The following is a 26,559-nucleotide window of genomic DNA, read 5'->3' on the forward strand; positions in this document are numbered from 1 at the left end:
CAGCTTATCCTAAATATAAAACCACGCTACGCCACACTGTTCCTTAAATTCAACTTCGCCGGTCTGCCCAGAGTTAATTTTCCCTCTGGCATCAAGTAAGTGTGTATTTTCACAAATGCCCGACCTATACTGAAATAAGCCGTCCATGGCATATGATGCCATCTATACCAGAAATTGTGAATCAGTTTCAACTGTCCACCTGCGTCAGTTCGCTGGAAGCAGTTATATTTAAACAGTTCTTGTGCGTCGCAAAGAGCATGACAATGCTCTAGTGCAATGGTTCTCAAACTTTCCGATAACGCGAACCCCTGTGCATTCGGAATGGGATCCACGGACCCCCTGTTCATTCGGAAAGTGATCCGCGGATCCCCTTGCAATGCTATCTGAAATTTCACATGGTATTAAAACCTACACTGATTAGAATTACCACTGACAAGAAAAAGATGAACAAAAATATTGCAACAAGTAATTTATTGTAAAGATACATGACTGTTTCCTAGTGAATGAAATTTCAATTGGAAATACAGTAACTTTCAAGACTGAAAATCAGTATACTTTTTAAAAAAGGAAATTCACTTGATAAACAATGTTCTCAAATGTGGAGTCACTAATATGAGGAATTAAATTCTATCTGTTTATCCATCACTGCACTGAAATCCGGAATAAGTTTTGTCACCATTAATCTTAGGTCCGATTCCACGACGATTTCGTTTTCAGGCTTTAATACTGCAAAGAGCAGAAAAGATCTGTTCACATAAGTAAGTAGTGGGGAAAGGCATCAAATGTTGCAATGCTTTTTTTAGACAACTCTTCATACTCACAGAACAGAAATTTAGTAAAGTAGGAAAACATTTTAATTTACAAACGTAAGTGTAATTTCTAATTGCTTTCTTTTAGAAACTGAAAAGAATACTTCTTGCATAATAGCTGTGAGTTCCATTTTACTATAACACATTTCAATTTTTAGGCGTCACAGACACCCTACATCCCATGGACCCCCAGAGGTCCGCGTACCCCACTTTGAGAACCACTGCTCTAGTGCACACAACTGTCGTTACCAAATCAGCAGTGAAGGACTGTGGCTTCGAGGCAATTCGGCATCCATCCTACAGCCCATATTTAGCATTAGTCTTCGCTGTAATGAAATTAAAGAGCACTGCAGAGACAAAAACACTGAACGACGTAGGAAAAGTCGACAAATAGAGTGTGCTATCACAATTTAAAACTATTTGTTAATACAACAGTAACTACGAATAATCCCTTAAGAGGCACGTCCCTAATGGCTCAGTAGCTGAGTGCTCATCTTTCGTGACTGGGGTTCCTGGTTCGACCTCAACTCGCCCCAAGTACGTTAAACTAAACGACTTTGAACTTCCACTACAATAAAAAGTTTACTATAATGAGTCTAGAGTCTAACGTTCGTTATAAAAACATATTGTTTGCTTATTTTATTTATTTTCTTTTTCTGTTGAAAGATACTTTTACTTTGCTTAAATAAAGTAAAAGCAACGATTATGTTTATGTTAGACATGAATGGCTTCCAAAATTTTTGTGACCGCCCCTTAAAAAAAAACAAAAAAAAACTAGTTAGCTCTGTGCCGATTGGAGAGACCTTCATTCAGCAGCTGATTAACAACAGCTTGGTTTCCAGTTTAACGTCCCACGATTATGCCCTTTAGGCTATAGGTGACAATGATTAAGGCGTGTGAATGATGATGGAAAAAATGAAATGAAATATTTGAGTTTTACGTCCCAGAGTTATGCCGGTTAGGCTAAAGGGACGGTGATGACGAGTAATGAATGAAATGGTGGAATGAAGAAAGTGGGAGGAAACGGGAGAACCCCGAGAAAACCGACACACACGATGTTTGTTCACCACAAAGTTCACTTGGCGGGGCTGGGATCGAACCCGGGACCCCAAGCACCAGAGGTGAACGCTCTACCACTGAGCCACCGCAGCCCCCTCAGGAATGATGATGGATGAGATGGTGGAATCAGAATGTGGGAGGAAACTGGTGTACCTCGAGAAAAACCACATGGACACGATATTGTCCACTACAAACTTCCTTAACCGGGAATTAAACCAGGGACTCCACGTACCAGAGGTAAGCGCTCTATTACTGAGCCACCGTGCCCCACATGACTTGGTTCTAGAGACGTACAAAAAATGTAATTATTTGAGAAAAATGAAATGACTTTACGTGTTATGGTTATGCCGGTTAGGCTAAATGAGATGGTGATGATAAATTAATGAAATGGTGTAATGAAGAAACCGGGAGAACCCCGAGGAAACTGCGCACACTGTGTTCATCCACCACAAGGTTGACTTGGCCCGAGCTGGACCCCATGCACCATAGGTGAGAGCTTTACCACTAAGCAACTGCGGCCTTAAAATGTATTTGGGAATCCCATAATAGATTCTTTCCTTCCAGGAGATTCTTTCCTTCCAGGAAAGAGCAAATGTTAAAAATGGTTATGGGCAGTTTACTCTCGAAAGCTAATCTTTCCAGTAAATCTTCCAAGAAATACTGCACTAAAAAGGAACGTTAATGAAGAAAAACACGAATTAGAAACTTTTAGGTCAATTTTTCTCAATTCTTTGCCTATTTGAACTTAATCCTTTGAAGACAAATCGTGTGCTTAACTTCTCTCCATTTCTCTCGCAACGCAACTGAAGACTGTTTCGGGGAGGGAACGGAAGTAAAGGTTGCAGTTAAAAATGCTGAATGAGGACCTGCTGCATCTTTCGTGGCATCGATTTGTCAAAGAACACAGGAAGTCGCTTCTCCCATTCGCTCTCAATGTCATCGGGATTTGTGAAGTATTCGCAAAAGCTTCTTCTCCGAATTCCTGCACGTTTCTTTATAGTCGTGTATGTTAGCTGCAATAGTTTTCTTCACAAAGGAAACAAAAAGAAAATCACTTTCATTGTGAAAATTTTTTTACGTTTTTTTTTTTTACTATATAGGGTGGCTCAAAAATAGGTACACTGCTGTACTGATCAGCTCATTGCATTTTATATCATTTCTTATTGTTATCCATCGGGTCGACTAAGTTCCTTTATTATTTGTTCTTAATGTGTTTTTACTTTAATCTTAAGCTCGGAAGAGACAAAACAAATAAACTCATAAACTAAAATGTTATACTTGATCAATCCAGGGGTGTATAGCTACTTTTGGGCCATCCTGTATTTCAACTCTTGCCTTAAGTGGGAAGTGTCGATGGAATTTCTAAATAAAGGTCGGTTAGAATGGAAGGACTGATGATTCGTTGAGAAACCAGTATGTTTCACGGCTATTTTGCAACCGGGGTTCACTCAGGCACAGGCTTATATCGTCAATGGGGCTCGCGCTCCCTAAACTCAATGAAGCTCACGTTAGTTCAGACTCGCACTCATTCGGACTCAAGCTAACTATCCTCAACGGGACTCGAGCTGACTATACTTAATGAGGCTCACACTCATCCCAGCTCAGGTTCACTCTTCTCAATGGGACTCGAGCTCACTAAACTAAAAGACGTTCACGATAGCTCACACTCATTCGAACTCAGACTTAGTATCCTCAATGGGACTCGAGATCACTAAATGAGGCTCACGCTAGTTCAGACTCGCACTCATTCTAGCTATGGCTCACTATTCTCAATGAGACTCGCGATAGCTCAGACTTGGACTCGTTTGAGCTCTGGGTCTCTATTCTCAATGAGATTCGAGCTCACTAAACTCAATGTGGCTAATACTCACTAATCTCAATAAAGCTCACACTAGCTCGAACTTGCACTCAATCAAGCTCAGGCACGCTGTCTTTAATGAAACTCGCACTTACTAATAAAAACTTATTAACTTTGTCTCGCGATTAACTTAGCCTCGGTCTTTGTCTATTAATACCTAGAAGAAATACTGAAGGGAAACATAAGAAATATATATTTCGGAAGAAGATTTTTAAGTGTAGGCGTATACGGTTCTCAGATGATTTGCCGCTGTAGCCAGATCTCCGCAGCGAAAACAGGATGGATGGTAACTCTCAGACGCAGCCATTTTGCACAGAGGTTGTCGTAGAGACTTGCTTTCAAACAATGTGCTACTTAACCCCCCTTGCCATTTAAAACTTTTGAGTTGGACCCCGTCTGGGACGCAGGGGAGCCTGGTGTGAACTTTCTTACCCCAAAAGGTGTGCCTTTGAAAGGGATGGGATACGTGTTCCCTGAGATTTTCATCTACCCAACCGTTTCCAAACAACTCAGCCAGTTCAAACTATTCAGCCAGCTAACTGTTTGTAGCTTTTACATTGCAAAATAAAAGTCACAATATCCCGACCGACGGCATGTGTAACTTTGAGATTCGTCTACTTATAACATACCAAATGCAAACAAAATTGTCTCCTTCGGATCTCAGCGTAGGAAAATTCGTGACCTTCTCTTGTGAGAGTTCCCACCAAGTGCTTTTCAACGGATGATAGAGACATGAAGTACCGAGTATAAGAAGAACTTTATTCACTTGATATTTGCAGAATTGCTAAGAGGGCACATATAAAGCGCTTGTATTAAGTCACTAAAAATACTTTTTAATTTATGAAATTGGGTGAATCATTTGTAATAACCATGAAGTTTTTTTTTTTTTTTTTTTTTTTTTTTTGTCCTGTGGACGTACGGTCATGCGGACAAAGTAAATATAGGCCTATACAGCTACAGAAGTTTTGGTTGGTAAATCAAATTGCTTAAAATGTTTATTAATACCGTCCACCTGGCACCCTTACACACCTTGTCTGATATCTGCCAAGGTGTACTAATGTGGGTTCAGCCACAGGACATGGAACAAAAATAATATGTATATGGCCTTGACTTTCAGTCGAAGCTGGATAATTACAAGGTGCATGAACTTCTAGCATTGGGTGACTGAGCCGAGCTAGCTCCCATTGAAAATAACCATCTGCTGCCTCCCCGCCAAAAGAAAAAACATCAATGCTGGATGAGAGATGGAGGTCGAACCGCACGCTATAGAAAACCAATTGTTTGCACGCAGTCTTGTGGAAAACATGGACGTGTGGCAACGTGGTGGAGGAATACATTCACCAGTTTACAATGAACGAAATAGCCCATACACGACACATTGTTTTATTTACTTCTATTATGGGTCGTAACATATGACAAAAATTTAGCGAAGAGAAAAGAAACTCTCGGTCAAACATCTATATCAGAAAAAATATAACTATTGCGATTGTGTTGTCTCAAAGTTTTCTTAGAGAGTCCTCCTATTAACTAAACATTACACTAGATCAAAGTATTTTTTTTAAAAATGTCTACAAATATAATTACGTTTAATGAATTTTAAAAAAGTTCCAAAATGAGAGAGGTGATAAATCACATTCGGCTGAACAATATACCATGTCGAGGAAGGGTTGCCAACTCTGGAAAAATAAAAAACCCACCACCCCCTCAAAATTCCCTATGATATAAAGTCAAACTTAATAGATCCATTGTGCTATAAATAAGAAGCTGAAATCGGCATTGATCATTTTATTGTATTTACCAGTAACTGTCACTTTTTTAAAATTATCGAAACAGATGAACAAAAGTAGTATTTATCTTTACATGACAATTTTGGATTTGGAAAATGAAATTTATTCTTTAAACTTATACTTTAATTACAGGAAATTACTTTAAGAAGTCCTTTCCCACTATCAATAAATGTACAAAATTCCTCGCATGTAAATTTAAAATTTTCCCTGATAGTGTTATTCTGTCGTTAGTAAATAAATTAAATTAGAATAGAATATTGAATATTTTGTACTTCAAAATATTGGGGGGGACGCGTCCCCCTCGTTCCCCCGCCAGAGACGCCCATAACCTAAAATACTTCGTTTTCTCAACATCACATAAAACATGATTACATCTAATCTCATCATTCAAAGTTAATCATATATATATATATATATATATATATAAAAGTTATTTTTTTCGGTTTAACAGTCCGCGACTATGCCCTTTCAGCTAAGGGAGACTAAGGTATGATTAAGATAAGTGAATGATGACGGAAGAATTGGTGGAATAAAAATGTGGAAGAAAACAGAAATGACCGAGAAAACCCAGAGACATGAAGTTATCCACTACAAACGTACTTGGTCAGGGATCAAACCAGAGACCAACTCACCAGAGATAAGCGTTCTACCACTGAGCCACCGTACCTCCAAAAATATACCAAACGAATGTTCTACTCTAATAACGTAGCTATATGATAATTAATTGACACTGAAATTAATTACTTTTGATGCGATTCAAATTAAATAAAATACTAAGTTTAACGTCCAAAAATTATGCCCTGCAGGCTATATGCAAGTGAACGGCGATGGAGGAATAAATGGCGTAAGAAAATGTAAGGACAAGGGATAAGCATACGATGCTGTCTGCCACCCACACACATACATGAACTGAGATCGAATCACGGACAGTTTTGACACTGGTAGTGAGCTCTATGACTGGTGTCATGTATCTCGTGCTCGATTACCAGGCTCTGTGATGGTGTAGTGCACACTATGTCACCGGATTCTCTTAGGCCTCAACACATTATCATTTCATTTTTTTTTTTTTTTTTTTTTAATAATCGTTCTTTCCCATCTTCTTTGGCTAAGAACAAAATCGTGGTACGTTAAATTAGCGTTGACTTTCTTATCATTTCATACAGTTTTGAACAAGAGACGAGGCGAAACAGAACTTTCGTCACGAGGCAAGACAGCACTTTCATAGCACTTTTCGAGACGTGACAATCCAGGATCTGGACAAAACTACTAACACATTATATGTACCACCATGGGTTAATAATTGCTGGCGACTGCTCTCCTCATCCTTAAACTAGCAGCAAGAGTCCCTGGTCTCTGGTATACAAGAGTCCCTAGTTCGATTCAGGGTCGCAATACCTGCAAAGCATCGAACCCATTGCAATGGTTTAAATCCCCCTTTAAACTATACTATAAGCATTTCTATACGGGGTGTTACAGTCAATTAGTCTCTTTTTCATTTTACTACTATGACCAAACGAAATATGATGGAGTGGGAACAGATATCGCGTCTTGTATAGCCCGCAGCAAAAAACCTGCAACATGAGCATGTAAGTTTATTGTGAAACGACGAAGTCTTTTGCTCCAAAATAAGTGTGCACGGGATGACGCCGAGGTTTCTCCTGGCCTGATTCGTGCCACTTAGACGTTATGTTGATTCCCTGGGCTGTTAGGCGTAGTTTCACAATAAACTTACATGTTTATGTTGCAGGTTTTTTGCGGTGGACTGTACATTGATATTTTGAAATGAAATCTTTCACTATCATGTAGAGACTGTTCAGGAAGGACTATAGGTGTTCATGCGCTACGGATAAAACTGCAATTCCATGCCACTGAAAACGTAACAGGAAAGAAAGAAAAAAAGGCAAGAGTAAGCTTCGCGTTCGCCAGCTGGAAACATCGAGGCCATTCGTCGCAACATTGTGAATTCTCCAACGAAGAAATCGAGTTGAGACGTCTTTCCTTCCTGAATTGCAATGGAAAATGTTCCCATTACGTCGACAGTGGTTCCAACAGGACGGGGCTAGATCTCACGCGACTGCAGGTGCGAAAGTGTTCAATTATCTCCATTTCAAGTTCCAGGATCTGTGGTGTCAAATCGATTTCCGGCACTCTTGCTGATTTTCCTGGCCACTTACTAATCCTGACTTGCACCCCTGTGAATTTGTTCTATGGCGATTCCTGAAGGAGAAAGTGTTCACTAGGGCTCTTCGAATACCGCGAGATTTCCGGATGGCAACCATTGATTGCTACTTGTCGAGAGAGATATCTGTAGACGGGTTTCCAGAACTTCACGATTTGCAAATGGGAGGTTCGCAACAGGCGTGATGGACACATTGAACATGTCATACATTCTGTTCGCCGGTAATGAAACTTAGAACAGCACTCCTTACAATGATACTTTGGTCATTTGTATACGAAATTCGTTTGGTCACAGTAATAAAATGAAAAAGGGACACCCTGTATATAGCCTCGCTATTGACAGAAGACGTTAAAAGATTTAATTCTTTATCTTTTTGTTGTTGTATTTTTTTAAAAAAAGTTAACATACTATTGTGTGTTTAAATTACAAATACTGTCGCTTCCTATTAAAAACTGTTTTGTTTTATAATAATTTCAAACGGAACATACTACAGCATCTTGCAGTAATACGTGACCATGACAACGTTTTATTTCCATAAACAAACAACCCATGCTCAATGACCAAAAGAGGTCATAAGTTGCTTGGCACAAATATCTGCTGTTAAAAGTGTAAACGGCACACATTTGCGTCACAACACAACGGCTCGAACGAAACAACTAACGTACTACTCATAATGCTAATGGTTTTGGCACCTCGTCAATGTCAACGAAAAGAAAAATAAAAGTCCTAGTGTCTTTAGGAAAAAAAAACTTCACCTTGTTAGTAAACACACACACTTAGTCTTATATATTATTATTATTATTATTATTATTATTATTATTATTATTATTATTATTATTATTATTAGGCTTTAGGCGTAGCAAACTGTTAAACAAATCAAAATTTGCATAGCAATTTGTAATTTTTGTACACCGAAGGAAAATATTATTTCACTGATTTACGTGCACATGACCTAATAAAAATGAATAATTTCTTTTATCACAAACAAGTATAATAATAATGGAAAATAAAATATAATAATATCAATAATATTTTTAAAAAGTTACACTAGTTAACAAAGGTTTTGTTACATAAAAGGAAATACCTGTTCTTAAAGGAACTTTTTGCGCTAAATTCGAATATGCACTCGGTTTTTCTCCATCACGTACGATTTTCCCGTAACAGAGGGATTTTTGGGAAAATCCCTCAAAAATTTCCCTTTTCGTTACCCCAAGATCTTGTCCCCTTGCGTATACTAACATAGAAATTATACCTAAGTATACTTTGATTCATATTTAACAAACCCTCCAAGTTTCGTAATAATCGCTTTACTATTTCTAGAGAAATAAATATGTTTGTATGTATACTGTGTGTACTGTTTATTGCACCTTATAGTAATGCTTTCAGATCTCTTAAGTTAAGGTAAAACGTTTTGCTTTATTACCGCAAACACATATATAAAATATAATGCAATATAATTTACAAGTGTGACAATTTACAATAAACAATAATACAAATGTACTAAAAGGTCATGAAAAGACAATCAAAACTATCACAATATATGAAACTTCCATTGGGTTACAAAAACGTACACTACTTCCTTCTTTTGTAAGAAATGTTGCATTCTCTAACAAGACTCCAACAATAGTCCCCCATCATTGAAGGATCCCATCGTCCCTGGTACCTTTTCTCCATTGCCATTATATCTTGGTGGAATCTTTCCCCCTGTTCGTCGCTGAGAGCACCTAGGTTAGCAGGAAAGAAGCTGAGGTGGGAGTGCAAAAAGTGGATTTTTAAAGACATCCTACAACCCAACTCTTTGTATTTCTGTATCATGTCCTGTACGATTTCTGTGTAACTCTCAGCTTTGTTATTGCCCAGAAAGTTGCGCACAACACACTTAAATGCTGTCCAGGCAGCTAGCTCAGCACTGTTTAACTTGCTGTCAAAGCTGTCATCAAGCATTAATTTCCTAATTTGGGGACTCCCGCTGAAATCTTAGCATCACTCAGGTTAGGGAACTTATCTCGCAAATACTTGAAACCTTCACCAGATGTGTCCATGGCTTTGACAAAGTTTTTCATAAGTCCTAACTTGATATGAAGTGGCGGTAATAATATTTTATTAGGATCTACCAAAGGAGCGTATTTGACGTTGCATTCTCCAGGTACGTAATTCACTCTAGGTTCCCATTCCTTCACTTCATAATGTTTGTCATCAGCTCGGCTATCCCATAAACATAAAAAACATTGGTACTTCGTGTAACCGCACTGCAGTCCTAATAAAATACCAACTACCTTGAGATCACAACATATTTGTCAACAATGGTCCATGTAATTTTTAAGATTTAGCAAAGTTGACATGGTGTCATAGGATTCCTTAATCTTCACTGAGTGCGCAAGTGGTATAGAAGGTTTTTTATTTCCATTATGTAAAAGGACAGCTTTAAGGCTGACCTTTGACGCGTCGATAAATAACCTCCATTCTTCTGGAACGTAAGGAATTCCTAGCTCCGCCATCAACCCATTTATATCCGTACATACGCACACATTATCTTGCATTGAGAAATAGCTTGAAAATTGAACATGCCTTTTCCTGTACACTGATATGTTCGTTTCTGCATCCAATAAGTTCCACTGCTGGAGCCTTGATCCCAGAAGTTCAGCCTCTTGTTTTGTCAGGTGCAAATCACGGACTAGGTCATTAAGTTCACATTGCCGGATGAAATGAAACTTGGAGAATTGTATATATATATATATGTATTAAGATATACATATACTGTACGTTTAAAAAAAATATACGTTGGAAGTACATTCTATTTTTATACACGTTTCTAATTTACAGAGAGCAATACAAGTGTGTTGTTGACTATTGTAAATATTCATTTTTATGTCTGTGTTTGTAGTAATAAAGCAAATCGTTTTTACCCCAACTCAGGAGATCTGAAAGCATTACTATCAGGTGCAATAAACAGTGCACACAGTATACATACAAATATATTTATTTCTCTAGAAAGAACAAAGCGATTTTTACGAAACTTTTAAGGTTTCTTAAATATAAATCAAGGTATACTTAGGTATAATTTCTATGTTACTATATGTAAGGGGACAGGAGCTAGGGGAATAAAATATCTGAAAAAGGGAATTTTTGAGGGAATTTCCGGAAAATCCCTCTGTTACGGGAAAACTGTACGTGATGGAGAGAAACCGAGTGCATATTCGAATTCAGCGCAAAAAGTTCCTTTAAGATCAGATGATTTTTCTCATGTAACAAACAAAAAGTTTAAATTTGTTAACTAGTGTTATTGACTTCATCATTTTACAGATTGTCTAAACTGGTACGTGGTGTAGAATGTGTCCAATAGAGCTTTTTAGTAACTGTTTAATCAACCCGTAATATCACAAAGAAGCTTGGAATAAGAATTAAACAGAGGCCACAAAGTGAAGTAAGGCAAAAACGCAATACCTTAATTCCACACACATGTCCAATTCCCAATACATACTGTAGCGAAAAGTTACTCCAATCCAGTTTGGTTTTCAATTTTTTTAAAGTGCTCTAGCCCGAATATTACTTTCTTTCACATTTTTAACGAAAAACAAAAGGATGTCCAAACAGTGGCGGCGCTACAGATGGGGCGAGGGAGCAAGGAAGGGCGACCGACACGCCAATATATTTTCTCGCCCGCCCTTCGCCCCTCATTTTTCCACGTACAACCGGTGAATAATAATAATAAACATATATAGAACCCATAATAATGATATTCAAAAACAAAACAAGTGTGGTTGCCTCGCCTCCCAAACATTTTTCTTGCGCCCCCCCCCCCCCTATATTACGAGCCTAGAGCCGCCACTATGTACAAAAAAAAAGAATATTTCTTTCCTTGAGAATAATGTCCCACAATTATGCCCTTTAGGCTAAGGGAGACGATGATTAAGACAAGTGAATGATGGTGGAAGTGTTGGTGGAATGATAATGTGGGAGGAAAATGGGTACCCGAGAAAGCTCAAGGACACGATGTTGTCCACCACAGACTTACTTAGCCACAGATCGAACCAGAGGACCCACGCACCAGAGACAAGCGCTCTAGCACTGAGCCAAAGTGCCTCCCCCCCCAAAAAAAAAAAATATTTCTAAGCCAATTCTACAATTAGATGTCATTTATGAGTTTAGTACCAGAGTTTGACAACTATGAAAAGACATTCGAACAGAAAAAGAATCACATGTGCTATGACCGTCTAAACAGCTCGGCCAAAATTGATGGTGATACATCAAGTGGGATTATTCCAGTCGTTCTTTCAGAAAAAATGATCCGGGGGGGCACTTAGTATTTCGGAGGGGCACTGCTGGTACTGTTCTATGTATTATTATATTATAAACGTATTATTTTAGTCTCCTCCAGGGGGCACTCTCAGAGCTCCGGGGCGGAGCAGTGCACCCCGAAGAAAACCAGGTCTGGAAGAAACACTGGATTCTTCGTCTTCCGGACGGGCATACGAACAGAGTAAATAAACAAAAAAGAGTTTAAGTAACGCAAGCTACTTTGAAACACTGCATTATATCTATTATTCGAAGAAGTGTTATCCAGCGAGTTAATAAAACAGCAATTTTTGACGGAAATGCATGTACTGAAAAGACTAGGACACGGAAACTTAATAAAAAAAAAAAAAAAAAATCAGGTCACGGTGTATCAAACTTGGGGAAGTTTTCTTTCAAGGATTTATTTACTTTTCGTACTAATCTCCTGAAACTACCTGAATATTTCCTAACTTTTTAACAGTGTAATCCTTTTCGCGAGATGGAAAATAATACTGCGATAAGAAATACGTAATAGCTCTCATTAGCTTTCTACACGTTCTGACCGCATTTCACATAATGATCTCAAAATAAAACAGGGCAACAAAGAAACGAAGACACGAATTCATTTCTTAAGCAGATCATGGATATTGATATTTATAATTTTGAAACCAAAGGTCGGTTACCTCTTCTTTTACTTTTAGACTTTCAAACTATACTACAGATAAAAGTAAGGAAAGTCTTATAACTACTATGTCTATCTGTCGGCAGATATTACAACTAAAATAATGAAAAACAATCAGAGGATTCACCTGCCCAAGAATAAGTCTATTCAAACCGGAAGTAGTAAAAGTCAACTATAAAAACGGTAAACGCTTGCAGAGACATGAGTTTGTAAGTAAATGCGAAGAAAACTAAATACATGGAAGTTCGTAGAGATCGTAATGGATGCGTTAAAATATATAATACTTCCGACAAAGTAGATATTTTCCAATATTTAGGATCGGTATTTATAGGCCAAAACCATGTGAAGAAATTAAATGTGGACTGAAAGTAGGGAATTCGTGTTACTATTCGGTTCAAAATCTCTTGGCGTCGCGAATTCTGTCAAGGAATTTGAAGCTTAAAATATATATATAAAACGGTAATTGTGGCTATTGTTCTATATGGTTGCGAAATATGGTCGCTTACTCTGATGGAAAAGTGCAGACTGAAAATATTTGAGAAACAAATCCTGAGACGAACATTCAGACCTAAGAGGAATGAGAATGAGCATCATAACGAGGAACTGCATAGATTTAGTTTATCAAACATTGTTAGGGTCATCAAGTTTAGGATGCTCAGGTGGGCATGTCATGTAGCCAGAATGGAAGAGAGTAGGAATGCTTTCAAGTTTAAACTGGAAGTCGGTCGGAAAACAACCATTGCGAAGACCTAGGTGCAGATGGGAAGACAATATGATGGATTTTACAGAAATAGGAATACAAAGTAGAAACTGGATCCAGCTGGCTAAGGACAGAAGTCAATGGAGACCTTTTGTGAATGTGGAATTGAACCTCTGGGTTATATACGCCATAGAGTTAATTGATTAGTCATAAGAGCGGTAACAGATAGCAAGAAGCGACTGTTTAACACCTTTGGATTTGTCGGAATGAAATAAAATTTTAATTTAACATTCCATAGCTATCTCTTGAAGCTAAAGGAGAGACGGGTGATTAATGAACGTAAATAATTGTGAAATTATTCTTTTGTGCTCTGCCGCCAGGAATCGAACCTGGTACCGCTCATACCAAAGCCATATGCGTTAGCCACCACACCAGCGGCGAGAGCTCTTGTGGAATGAGTTTAAGTGCGAAATGGTGTACAAAAGAATTTCAAATGAGAAAAATACAGTGATAATAAACAGAAATAATCAAGATTTATTTTAAACTAAGCGCGGCAAAAAAAAAAAAAAAAAACTTTTCTAACTGTATCGTTTTTCATTCTGCACTCGTGATCTGTAATAATTCTGTCCTTAACTGCCAGCTGCATCACGCGAATCTTGCAGCAGTGTCCCATTTTTCTACAGATCTTTAACTTACTTGTTCTTGCACCTGACATGGAAATATACACGCACATTTTCTGTCACTAACACTTCGCTAAATGCACGTGTAGATATGGGAATTAGGTTTGCCAACAAAGCAATTTACAGCTATATTCGCTACCTACAGCTAAGGTGTTAAAAGAGTTAACTTTCTTTGTATCAAGTTCACGCGAAATTCGGTCAAAGTCTCCAAGGATACCTTACGAAAGAGTTCATAAAACACAATGCTGGAACAAACTTATTTTGTTGGAATATTTGATCGAATTAAGAAAGTACAGTCTCCATGTTTTTAGGGTTAACTAAAGGTGCTCTTCGAATGTCTCCAACCCCCTCCGAATGCCCCTAACAAAAGGCGCGGCCATTTTGCACCCGTGCTTTACTTGGACTCACCCTCAATGAGGCTCGCGCTCCTAATCTCTACGGTTACACACGAGACAAATTTCGTGGCATTGAGCTCTTCTAAACTATATGAAAGGGTATATCAATAAGTGACTGCAATCTTTTTCTATTTCTTTTCAGTATGGCTCTACGGCATTCGTGTTCACCAGACGCTAGGTATCACTGTTGGCTTCTTCTGTGGTAGGCTGCAACTTTATCACATCAGTCTGCTATTCGCTGTTGCCAAGAAAGATTGCCGCGCCACTCTCTTATGCACCAAAGAAGAACAGCGTTCTGTCATCCGTTTTTTGTGGTCTGAAGATGTACACGGAGCGGAAATTCATAGAAGACGATCAGCACAATAGAGGACAATGTGTTGCCATAACAAAGTGTTTACCAGTGGACTGAACAGTTCAGAAATGGTCGAACGAGCGTGAAGGATGAGGAAAGAGCAGAGCGTCCACGTACAGCAACAACTGACAACATTATTGAACGAGTCTGTACTTTGATTTTGAATAACAGACGAGTGACTGTTGATAAAGTGGCAATCCATATGCAAATTAGTCGTGGTTCTGCATAACACAATGCATTAATAGGTTCAACTTTCACACAAGTCTGTGCGATATGGGTTTCGAAAAAACTCGATGAATGCGCGTCCACATATCGTCGCGCACACCGCTCAAACTCTTCAGACGCTGCGTTTCGAAGTGTTAGAGCATCCTGCATACAGTTCCAGTCTCGCTCCGTCGTTTCAGCTCCGATCAACAGGTAAAGGAAGTCGTGCATTCGTGGCTTGCTGAGCAATCAAAAACACGAATATAGTTTCCATTTATTACACAGAGCCTTCAAAATAACAGGAAAACCTACCATCGCTCGCATTACCACCTCTGCAGGTACCGGTACGTAACCAGTAAAGACGCTAGAGATGGTAAGGCGAGCAAATCTTCCTCTCCCATGATTATGCTTGCTCCCGCACACACAAATTAAATTCTAACGTAGTTCTGGTAACATAAAGTGACCCTTTTCGTAATACAGGAAATAAAGAGTGCCTCATAATTTTTTTTGCTCCTTTTCTTATCCCTCACGAAGCTAAAGTTTCGTCGTCATTGTACGCAACATATACGCCTATACTATGTAAACTGATATTTTTTTTACGACATACACGTATGTACTGTATATTATATACATGACATACGCGTAAGGAAAATATGATTTAAACTGCCTCACTTTTATCAATTAAGGAGGCACGGGGTCTGTGTAGTAGAATGCTTACCTCTGGTGCGTGGGGTCCCTGATTCGATCCTCGAACAAGTAAGTTTGTCGTGGGCAACATCATGTCCGTGGGTTTTCTCGGGATATTCCACCCGGGTTCGATTCCCGGCGGGAGCTCATGTGGTTCGGATTCCCCGTTAATCAGTAGATTCACGTCCCATATAGCCTCGCTGCTGAACGGGACGTTAAACTCCAAATCATTATCATCATCATCTCCGGGTATTCCCGTTTGCTCTCACTTTGTCATTCTACCAATTTTTCCATCATCATTCATTTCCTTTAATCATCGTCTTCCTTAGCCTAAAGGACATAACTGTGGTACGTTACACTGAAATATTTCATTTAATTTGCTTATCATTTAAATAATTATGATTCGCTCTTTACTAGAAAGACTATAGTATATTATTAGGAAAAAGGATCTATGGTAAAACTCCCCCTCCCTCATTAGTAACATGAGGTATCCCCACATTTTGATTTGGAAAGGTGGCAACCTTATTAGAGACCCCGCCTAGATGTCGCATACCCGGTGGAAGAATATTACAACTCAAAAATTGGAAATTTTGAGTTATCATCTCTCAAAAGAGAATACTGCCTCTACCTAGTGGTATTTTCGCATAGCAGAAATACCAGTATTCTAGGAAGCGATTTTGGTACAATAACAAACTTTAAAAAGTCATGTTCCCACAAAAGTATAATTTTGACTTGTAACAGTCTTCCATCGGGTGTGCGATGTTGGGGGAAATGGGCTGGAAACTGCCTTCGGTCAGAACACTTATACATACGTAGGAAATGTTTGACAAAAGAAACTGGGTAGTCAAAAAAATACTATACTATACAGCAAAAACAACTAATGCATTGGCAGCAGTTTTTTTCCTGATTGTATTCCAACCTGTTTACAACATACAGTATGGAAACCTTATGTGTTGTATTTTTAAAGGAACAAGATATCTCACTGGTAGGAGCCAAGCTGCCTTTCACAATACCGCCAACAAAACCTGACTCAGTAGTATACAGACATGTGTGACTCTGTTGGCCTTATGAATTGTAAAAGAGGTGTTGGAATTCAAAGAACAGTCATTTTCATGACGGCATGAGTAAGTGCGTTTTAAATCAGGCTCAGCGTTTGTGAGACTAGAGAAACAACATTAGCAAAGTACAGTGAGCGGTAGTCTCTGAATATCTCTTCGAGAACATTTTCCATCTTCAGGCATTACAAGAATGCCGAGGGTAGGTGATGCATCTGAGCCTCACAGTAGGAGGCACACAAAAATCTTTTAAAAATAGAGAGAGAGAGAGAGAGAGAGAGAGAGAGAGGATCGAAAGAAAAAACAAAAAGGGAATTTGGCAAGATGAATGAGAGAGCAAAATGAAAATGGCTTCACTATATTGCAATGATGCACAGTATTCACCTGATGTTCTGTAGGAGTGACATTCCACTCACTTTTTTTTCTTTCTTTTTAACAAAAGCACAAACATGGGCGGAATCACAATATACAGTTACAAGGTTATTTAATTCTATGTTTTATTTCTTTTTATTTGGTATCCTTTAAAGGAGGCAAGCAAATATTCGATATCTTTTCCGTGTTTCGCCCAGCTAACTCCATGGCTTAAAATCTGATATAGTAAAATCAATACAATTTACCATTTTTCTTTTGCTTGTTTTACATATGAAAGAAGATAATAAAATGCAACTTCTCACAATCATAGATACTGTTAATCGACAACAGAAAATAGAACTTGAAGAATTCTCAGTGCTGCCAAAATAACATTTCCCCAAAAATCCAAGTTAAGGCAGCGACTACAGGAATATCATGTTGTCTTCGAATCCTGTGAACTACTTTTAAAATAATAGTTGTATTTAGTTAGCAACAAACAAAATATTTTTAACATACAGTTATTAAAATTAAATAATAATGTTATTTAAAAAGTAGTTCACAGGATACAAAGACAACATAATATGTAATCAAATACAGTTGAGTTCGTTCCTCTAGTCACTGCCCTAACTTAGATTTTGAGGGAAGTATTATTCTGGCAACACTGAAAATTCTTCAGGTTTATATTTTCTGTTGTAGAATAACACTGTCTATGATTGTGGTAAGTTGCATTTCACTATCTCCTTTCAATTATGAAAAACAAGCAAACGAAACATGCTGTATTATTTTTAGTACGTCAGGCTCTTGAGACAGTTGTTCTCAGCCTTTACGAGCCTCATGCCCCCTTTGAGTGAATACGATTTATCCTAAGCGCTCCTTATCATCTTAATCCAATCCACCTATGCATAAGGCTGACCGTAAGACTTGGACGATGCAATCTAAGAATTAGAACACAGATTCAAATCCTAAAATCTACCTTGGTTAAAAAAAAAAAAAAAAAAACACTATATATTGGACTTAGCAAGAAGTTGGTTAAGTGCTATATATAGAGCATTGAACCGTATGGTTCAAAGACTTTAACATTACGGAGGTTAGAGAAGAAATATTTAGATAGCTTCGAAATGTGGTGTTGGAGAAAAAATGGAGAAGATAAAATGGACAGAGAGAGCAACATACGAAGATGTTTTAAAACGGATAGGAAAGAAAATGATGTTTCTAGGCCAATTGGATTGAACACATTTTACAAAGAAATAGACTTCTTCATACTGCCATAGAAGGAAAGATAGGAATAGGAAGACTACAACTGATCAATGATCTGAAAATAAAAGAAAATATTGACAGTTAAAAGAGGAAACTGAAGATTTAGAAAGATGGAAAAGACATTTCCAGGCCCAAATCTAAAATTATTTTTTAAAAAATCATTAGTCCCACGACCTGCCAAAAGGGAGAATACACAATAATAATAATAATAATAATAATAATAATAATAATAATAATAATAATAATAATAATAATAATAATAATAATATGTAAACTGAAAGGAAATTCTGTTTGGAAAGGGACCGTTAACGTCCACGTTGAAAACCATTGGTTTAACCCTAAAACACTAAATTCCTTAGGAGTTACGTTCTTACTAAACATTCGTAAAAATTTATCACTCAAAAATATTTTATTGTACTGTAATATTTATTTTGATTAAACATACAACAAGAACAACAATCGGCAGAACTATTTTTTGCCCAAATTAATTTTTAAAATCAGGAATTTCTCGACAATTATAGTTTTCTCATCGTTTCGTACCATGTTAAACAATGGAAAAAGAGGATTTGTATTAATTTCGACCAAATTCCAATGCATTACGGTGATTCGGAATCCACCTTGAATTAAAGGACCTTCTCATATAACCTCGGCTCTAAAAAGAGACGCTACACTTAAATAACAGACAAGCGTGTATCAAAACGCATAGAATATATGCTTTTCATTCACTTAACAATGTTTCAACAGTGTCCTTGTTCAATCGTGTCCTTCAACTTTGCAACCTTAATTTAAATAATTTTTCGACGTCATACGCTGATGACATTTTGCGTGCTGACGTAGGTGGGGTGTCAATACAATATTCCATTGTTACTTTTATATATTTATATATACATATTTACTTAATTATTTATTTAAGTGATTAATATTGCTACCTACTAACAACATATACTATTGCATTATGCAACCAAAATTGCTCTGGAAGTTGCATGTCCAGTAAAAAAAATCCAGGGGATCTTCATAAATTACGTTTCAGATTGTAAAAGTATGACCGACTTTAAGAATTGATTGAAAATAAAATGAAATCTTACAGTTTAACGTCCCACGATTATGCCCTTTAGGCTAAGGGAGACGGTTGATTAAAGCAAGTGAATGGTGATAGAAAAACTGGTGGAATGAGAATGTGGAAGTAACCGGGAGTACCCTGAGAAAACTCACGGACACGATGTTGTCCAGCACAAACTTGGCTGTATCGAACCAGGGACCCCACGCACCAGAAGTAAACGCTCTACCATTGAGCCACTAGGGTCTTCACTACAGCGAAATTAAACTACCGCTAATTTTAGAGTTTTTTCTGTAATATCTTCAAAACAAATAAAAATATTCGAAAAGTAGAAACGTAGTGAACTAGACAATACGGTTTTGCATGTGATACCTTTACCACAATTCACCTATTCGCTTTTAGTATCCCGCTATTTACAGAACCCGCAAAAAATGTTAAATCTTTGTACAGTTACAAATCGAAAGCAGATAGATGAGTTGTGATAACGGTATCACATGCAAAATCGTATTATCTAGTTCACTACGTTTCTGTTTTTCGAGTATTTTTATTTGTTTTCAAGATATTACAGAAAAACTCTAAAAATAGCGGTAGTTTAATTTCGCTGTAGTGAAGACCCTTAAGAACAGTACGGTGGAGTGGAGTGTCACAGTGGATATGATACAAGATAGAAACAGGTGGAGGACTGTAGAACCCGACCCCAGCTAACTAGGAAAAAAAGTTTAGAAGAAGGAGTATACAGAGTTTCCTTCCCAGCATACGTAGAATTCTAGCATGGAAACTTGAACTATATGCCATTCGGAAACAATAGCAAGAAACTCAGGGAAATGAACCCTCGAATAAAAATGTTATATATACGTCCACAATTACGCATGTTGGGGTCAGTCTAAAATTTGTCACAACGATATAATAAAGGGTTATAATTTGAGAACGAAATGTCGGATCAAGGTCGGTAAAAGAACAGAGTGCTTATTACTAAACTAGATTCCATCCAAGTATTAGTGTATATGAAAGGGGGCCGGTGATAGGGTTGGCCACAAAGTGTAGAGGAAAATTCATTAGGTCATCTGAAATGAAAAACGGTAGAACAAGAACTGAAAATTGGTAAACATTCCGTATTTGTACAATAACGGAATATCTTCTCAAAATAAGCACTACTGTATATTATTTTATCCGGAGCAATTTTCGACGGGCTATATCTCTGAACCGACGCATTTGTGCATCTAGTTGGTCTACACTTTTTCTTATGCTTAGTTCGAACAATTAATCTCCTAAAGTCTTTTCGTACTGTTTCCAAATACTCTATGGGCTCTGATCCACCTCATTCTGAAATTTCTTTAAAAATTTAACTATTAACTCTTTTAATATAAAATGCTTTCACACCTCAACTGAAGGTCGTTAATAAATACACTATACAAGGGCAAGCCATAAATCTTCTAATATTTCAACAACCTAAACAGCAGGCGTAAGTACAGGGTCAATCAAACTGACCGAAGAGGTATGATGGTAATCTGATTATTTAATATGTAGTCTGCCACTGGTCAGCATTTTCAATCACTTTTTACTAGCAATGACGGTGTGTACTCAACAAGGTCTGTCTGATACGTGAACTATATGAGTTCGAAAGAGGGTATAACTTTGCTAGAGCAGCCCAAAGCAAAGAGGAAGGTGCAGTGAACAAGAAAAGGTAGGGGGACGCATGACGTCACCCCGTCCCCCGTGCCTATCTTTACCCATTATATTTTTTACGACCTGAGGGTACGCCATGGATATTTTTTGGAAGTGGGGTAACGGCGACCACCCGCGTTCCCCTTCACTTTATCCCTGGCTCCAAGAGTTTCGTGCACGGAGTAACACATTTGACGTCATACGATACACAACTGCGGAAAATCCATTCACAAGCACACGATTATTTTCAAGCCAAGTTGCTATGTCCCAGTGCACTGTAGTGCGTTACTTTTACGAACTCGGGTAAAACATCAGGAGTTTCCGCATTGTGCCACATGAACTGACCCCACCTCAGACTCACATGTCAGTGGAGAGTGGATGTGTGCCGACAACTACTGCGAAATTCCCGTGATATGCGTTTTCCGAAACGAATTGTCGCATGCAACGAAAACCGGGATTTTTTTCGAAATCTAAATGTTCACATACAACTTCCTGAACCGGTCATTAAACAGGGCCATTTCGAACATAAATTCGTGCTCTGTGTATTGGGATACTATGAGGAGGTAATTCACTTCGAGTTCGTCCATAACAGTCGTACAATCAATATCAACCTTCATTCCGAACTGCTGGAACGGATGTATCCACCACTTCGCCAAAGATATCCAGTACTGATGAACAGAAAGCTCGTACTGTTGCAACAGGACAGTGCAAAACCACACTCGGCTCGAAAAAACACAACAAAAAATGTAGGAACTTGATGGCATCGAACTTACGCCACAATCGCAATATAGCCTTGATCTTAGTCCTTCAGATTACTACATGTTTCAGTTCATGCCGCACTTTCTAAAATCACGATGCTTGACCAACCAGGAGGTCGAAACAGCAGTGACTGACATCTTTCCCTCAAATGACAAGACGTGGTATCAACGTGGAAAAGAGGAACTTGCAGGAAGATACAATACGGGGGTAACACTTTGAATATAAACGTACTTTCTTTGTACTGTAATAAATGCATGTATGTTACATACAAGAATATTGTGAGACTTATGACTTATCCTTGTATTATTATTATTATTATTATTATTATTATTATTATTATTATACCGTCTAAAGTTATTTTCTTTCAGTTTCATAGAGTCGGCGCAACTGAACTAAAGGATTTTCAAATAATACTACAGTATTTATCAACAACCATGACGTCACATCAGATCTTACGGTGTATAAATAATCTAATTATTTTCGACCTTGCAAATTCATCTCAGCTCTTCTTTCTGGTTTAATGGTTAGCGCAAACCAAGGGCGGCGATTTCTCTGTAAATTTGGGGAGACCCATTCAGATGCAGAAGGTGTATATATATATATATATATATATATATATATATATATATATATATATATATATATATATATATATATATATATATATGAGGATTTTAAGAGAAATTGCATTCAAATTATGCCAAATATTGTATATTCTTAAATACAATAGGGGGCCCACATCTGCTTTGGGGGGCGGGCCTCCCCCCCCCGGATCGGCGCCCTTCGCGCAAACCACTGATCCAAGTAGTACTGTGGAAATATTGGTAATTTATATTGAGGATAATTGGAGAAATCTCTCAGGGGCCACCACTGAAATCATTACTGGATGTACCGGGCCCCAGATTTGATTCCCGAGTAGAGTCTAGAGATTTGAATGCATCACGTTGGTTCGGATTCCATCTTAAACTGAGGGGCCACATCTCATATAGCCTCGGTCTAAAAAGGGACGCTTAAGTTCAACAAAAACAATATGCAAAAACCAAAGGTGTAGCACTCCTTTGTAGGCCTGAGCGGTAACAACGTCATCTGTTAGCGATCGGTTGAACTACGTCCAACCCAGCGACGAACATGTGGTCAGAATGCTACGTCGCTCGATCTCTAACAGGCGCATCAGCAGCTTTGTAGATCTAGTAGCCGCCACGTCTTAAAAGCCTTCACATGACTCACCAGTCTGCCTCACGACATTCGATGGACGCAGCAAATTGGGAAGCACAGTACGGGGATCGAATCCGAGACCACGTGGACATGAGACCAACGCTCTATTCACTAGACTAACGCTAATAACAATATGCAGTGTGAGCTATTCTTATTCTGCATGCCCATGTTTTACATGAAATGAAGTTTTTAGTTTCACGTCCTACATTTATGCTCAGAGGCTAAGGAAATCGATAATGGACGAAACGGTGAACTGAAGAAAATAGAAAACGGGAGAAACCCCAGAAAATTTGCGTACAACGTGTTTATGCACCTCAAAGCCCACTTGGTGCCAACTCAGATTGAACCGAGCAACTCGTATACCAGAGCTGAGACCACTACCATTAAGCCCCTGGGGGGTGGGGTGAAAGCTGCAGTGTAAAAAGTAATAGTAAATTTCGTTGGGCACGGTCGGAGATACACCCCTGGTGGGAATTTCGTAGCAACGACGGGGAATTTCTCCCCAAATCTACCCTGGTTGTACTATTTTTCAATATTCTTTTCCTTCGAAATGCGCTTTTAATTGAAAAAAAATCTTTTAAGATTTACGTCTCACCATTTGCTAGGCTAAAGGAGACGGTGATGATGAGAAATGAATGAAATGGTGGAATGCAGAAAGTGGGAGGAAACGGGATAACCCCGAGAAAACCCAGGCACACAGTGTTTGCCCACCACAAAGTTCACTTGGCGCGAGCTGGGATCGAACCAAGGACTCCATCCACCAGAGGTGAACGCTCTACCACTGAGCCACCGCGGCCCACCGCTTTTAATTGAGACAAAGCTTCCTTTCAAATATTCCGTAATAAACCTACAGATTTGTAACGCAAACGAACTCTTCTTGTACTCGTAACTGCAAATAATAGTTCTCTGAAGACATGTTGATTAAAGAAAAAACACTTAGGCCTATATGTTATATATATTAAAATTAAAAACGCAACATCAGTTTCCGTTTAAGGAACTCGTGTTATCTGTTAACTATTCAACCGGATGTCAGTTAATCACTCGAAACTTCCTTTGGTAATGTGACTTTCAACACATACGTAACAGCATACCCACTTCCCTTTCGGCATATCTCTCTTAATTTTCCTTCTACGTATATAAACACTGCTACTGAACGATATATATATATATATATATATATATATATATATATATATATCAGCAGATAACTGTAAAAATAAAATTTTATATATATAAAAAGAAATTCGTCACTCTAATCCTCTCAAACCTGGCTGAACAAAAATCACTTGCTGATCGCGCATACAAGCATACACATACACACAAAGTCACATTCACTAATATAGAAAACAAAAAAGCACATGTACGACAAACAAGAGCGGTCTTGTATGTATTATGTGTACCACACCAGATCTTTTCTGCACTCACGTGTTTACAGCGCGGCACTTTCAGAGAACTGAGTAACTACACTGAGCCACTAGTGAGACTGGATGGCACTTCAAGGCGCACGACCAAAGCGAGGCGGCGTTGCCATGTGGATGGAAACTTTTTACATACTGTGAACATCAACAAGTTTGTTGTCCTTCCATGGTGAGACAAGATAAATAAAAGAAAAAGAAAACGAATGGACACACAGGAAATGACTAGGCCAGCTTAGCGCGAGAAACGGAAAGAAGTTGTATGTTAGAATTGCTATTAGATCATTCACTTAACTCATTTACACTCACTAAAGTATTTGATGAGGTTTTGGATCGACGGGTTTGGAACGGAAGAAAAATATTATGAACTCAGCTTACCTCCAAATTTGTAAATTTTTAAAACTCTCTTAGTCAACCTTATACACAGATTTTCAAACTTTCTGCCATGTCTTCGTTCTAGCATTGAAAATATATTCTTCAACCTTTGTTATCTATTCGTGGTCAAGAGGCCAAGGTATATGCTTTCTTTGTGTGATCCTGGGTTCGATCCTAGATATGGGCACGGTACTGGTTTGGATCCAATTTTTAGTAGTAGACTAATCTCTGGATTAGCGCCTACGCTCAGTGAGCTGGAGCCTAGTGCTGGCAAATTTGGCTCCTCCTCAACCTTATAAAACTAACTAATCTATGGCCTATGGAATCCGAAGGTTCAATGCCGCGTTCACAAAAGCTCTCCACTGACTTCTGTCCTTAGCCAAATGGATCCACTTCTACTTTGTATTCACATTTCTGCGAGATTCATTTTAATATTGTCCTCTCATCCGCACCTAGGTCTTCCTAATGGTAATTTTCCGATTGGATTTCCAGTCAAAACTTTGAAAGCGTTTATACTTTCTTCCATGCTGGCTATGAGCTGCCCACCTGAGCTTCCTAGACTTCATGGCCCTGAGAACGTTTGGTAAAGGGTATAAATTATGCAATTCCTCGTTATGAAGTCTCCGCCATTCCCCATTCCCTTTCCTCCTGGGTCTGAATATTCATCTCAGGATTTTATTCTCAAATACTTTCAGTTTGCGTTCTTTCCTCAAAGTACGTGACCATGTTTCGCAACCATATAGTACAACAAGAATGATTATCGTTTTATATATTTTAAGCTTCATATTTCTCCACAGAATTCGCAACGACAAAAGATTTTGAACTGATTAATAATTGCAATTCCCTGCTTTTAGGCGACATTTAATTTCTTCGTACAAAATACAATTTACTTATTGCACTAGGAATTTTCCATGCAGACGTTCCTAGATTAGAGATTATAAGATATGTTCTACCCTTTTCGAGATGAAAATGCACCTCGATGAAATCAGAAAATTTTCTAAATGTATTAAAACACAGTAAACAACACAACCTTCAAATTCCACAAGTAGAAATATCGTTAAAATCACACTATTCTTTTGGGTTCTGGAAGTATAGTTAAGGGGGCCAGAGAATGTTAATAATCTCATATCTCATCTCACCCACTGTTTAAGTGTTACATTACTAATATATAAAAGCAATAAATTGATAAAAATGAATGTGAATACAAAGAACGTATGTCAACGTTAAAGATAGGCAAATCATTACACAATATACTCCAATTGTCAAAAGGTTTAATGTAGGTCCTGCAATTTAATTAATTTATAATCTTACTCTATTTCGTACATAATTTAATAGCATTTGAAAAATGAAATGAAATCTTTGAATTTTATGTCCCACGGTTATGCCGGTTAGGCTAAAGGAGACGATGATGATGAGAAATGAATGAAATGGTGGAATGAAGAAAGTGGGAGGAAAAGGGAGATCCCCGAGAAAACCCACGAGCACGGTGTTTGTCCACCACAAAATCCACACGGCGCGGGCTGGGATCGGACCAGGGTGAACGCTCTACCACTAAGCCTCGGTGCCCCCTTTATATCATTTGAATACATAGTGAATTCTGAATACTAATTTCTCCTTGTAAATAGATTACTAGGAAATAATGAAGGTCCCAAATTAAACTGTCGTAATATGTCAGATCAGTACATGGTATAATGGTTTGGAGTTAGACTATTTACGTAATATTGGGGCAGCGGTCGCTCAGTG

At 38.1% G+C, this 26,559-nt stretch overlaps 1 protein-coding gene across 6 annotated transcripts in view; it reads right to left on the reverse strand.

The window, feature by feature from the left end:
• The window catches only part of hpo (serine/threonine-protein kinase hippo), a 329,614-nt gene that overhangs the window by 119,903 nt on the left and 183,152 nt on the right, over positions 1 to 26,559 (reverse strand). Inside the window, exon 1 of one of the 6 annotated variants that reach the window (XM_081755378.1) lies at positions 24,452 to 24,472. The exons of 4 other annotated variants lie outside the window; for them this stretch is intronic. The gene's annotated coding sequence lies outside the window, so the exon portion shown is untranslated. Of the gene's footprint in view, positions 1 to 24,293; positions 24,473 to 26,559 lie in introns of those variants that run through there. One more of the 6 variants, XM_081755377.1, reaches the window with a different exon arrangement.

Source organism: Thermobia domestica, chromosome 4 (assembly GCF_964235325.1).
Source record: "Thermobia domestica chromosome 4, izTheDome1.hap1.1, whole genome shotgun sequence".
NCBI lineage: Eukaryota > Metazoa > Arthropoda > Insecta > Zygentoma > Lepismatidae > Thermobia > Thermobia domestica.